The sequence below is a fragment of the Silene latifolia genome, chromosome 2 (assembly GCF_048544455.1).
Source record: "Silene latifolia isolate original U9 population chromosome 2, ASM4854445v1, whole genome shotgun sequence".
Taxonomy (NCBI): Eukaryota; Viridiplantae; Streptophyta; class Magnoliopsida; order Caryophyllales; family Caryophyllaceae; genus Silene; species Silene latifolia.
In genome coordinates, this window is record NC_133527.1 from 103,147,692 (window position 1) to 103,149,395 (window position 1,704).

The 1,704-nt window shown below is 40.6% G+C and overlaps 1 non-coding gene across 1 annotated transcript; it reads left to right on the forward strand.

Annotated features, from left to right (window-relative positions):
• The first annotated feature begins 1,255 nt into the window (after nt 1–1,255).
• On the forward strand, nt 1,256–1,362 carry LOC141645149 (small nucleolar RNA R71). Its single transcript, XR_012544736.1, has one exon. It is a non-coding gene; the product is annotated as a small nucleolar RNA R71 (small nucleolar RNA).
• The last annotated feature ends 342 nt before the right edge of the window (nt 1,363–1,704 follow it).

The following is a 1,704-nucleotide window of genomic DNA, read 5'->3' on the forward strand; positions in this document are numbered from 1 at the left end:
AGCACTGCTCACTTTGGTGAAGGCAATAGTCTCCAACTTTCGGATGGATTTCTTCTTGGTAAGAATGTCTTTCATGTACTTTGCATAGGCCGGAACATGATTGATCAATTCCGTGAATGGGATTGAGACTTCTAAGTTTTTCACAATTTCCATGAACTTTCCGAGTCGGTCATCAAGCTTAGGCTTAGGTTGTCGACTTGGGAATGGAAGTCTAATCACAATAGGCTCTTTTTCCTTAGCCTTCTCTTTATTATTCTTCTTTGAAACTTCATTGGTGGTAGGATCTACCTCCTTAGAGTTCTCCACAACTCTTTGCTTGTCACTAGCATCCATAATATCTTCATCAATTGGCCTCTTTGGTCCCTCATATCTGGTACCACTACTCAAATGGATGGAACTAACCGTCTTATGTCTTGGGGGATTACCTTGAGACGGTAATTGCTCCTTTTGTCTTTGAGAGCTAGAAGATGCTAATTGAGTCATTTGAGTCTCTAACATTTTGGTGTGGGCAAGAATGTTGTTGATGGTGATCTCTTTAGCTTGGCTGTTTTTTTACATTTGGGTGAAAAATTCTTGTTGGTTCTTTTGCATTTGGAGGACCGCTTTTTGAACATCAAAGCTTTGGTCATTTGATTGGTTGTAAGAAGGTTGATATTGGTAACCTTGGCTTTGGTTGAAAAATGGTCTTTGAGCTTGGTTTCTCATTGGAGGGGGGTGTATGTTTGTTGGGGGTTTTGGACATTTTGGCTTTTGTATGAAATATTTGGATGGAATTTGGTGTTCTCATTATAGTAGTTGGAATAAGGGGTGCCACTCTTGTATGCTTGGAAACCATTAACTTGTTCATTTGTTCCCCGACATTCATTTTGATCATGCCCCAAGGTTCCACAACTTTCACATACTCTACTTGGGATTGAGGATGATGCCACGCACCATAGCATTAACATGTTATTTGGGTGATTCGGAAGCTTCATCAAGCTTAGATATGGCCTTCTTAAACTTCAAATTGATGGTGTCGATATGAGCACTTAGTTGAGCACCCAATTGAGTGATGGAATCTACCTCATCCTTTCCTCCTCTTGTGGCCTTTCGAGGCCTACTATATTGGGAATTATGAACCGCCACCTCTTCGATTTTTGCCCATGTTTGATTATCATCAACTTCGGTAAACATCCCATTAGATCCCATATTAAGAATATTGCGGGAGTCTTCATATAGACCGTTCCAAAATTGTTGCACAAGGAACCACTCACTAAGTCCATTGTGTGGACAAGAACGATAAGTGTCCTTAAATCTCTCCCATGCTTCATATAATGATTCCTCATCCCTTTGCTTGAACCCGGTGATTTGGGCTCTCAACATATTAGTCTTCTCCGGAGGATTGAATTTCGTATAGAGGGAAAGTGCTAACTTCTTCCATGAATCAATACTAAGGGTAGCCTTGTCTAGGCTCTTCAACCATTGCTTTGCGGTACTGATCAAAGAAAAAGGAAACAATACCCATGGGATTTGGTCTTAAGTAACTCCGGTTTGAGAAATTGCATCACAATAGTCACCAAAAGTCTCCATATGTGAATGAGGGTATTCACTAGGCATCCTTCCAAATTGGCTTCTCTCAACTAATTGTATGAATTCAGACTTGGTAATAAAATTACCGGTTAAATGTGGTGGTGTAGGAGTACCGTTTGGTAGGTTCTCCTCGGT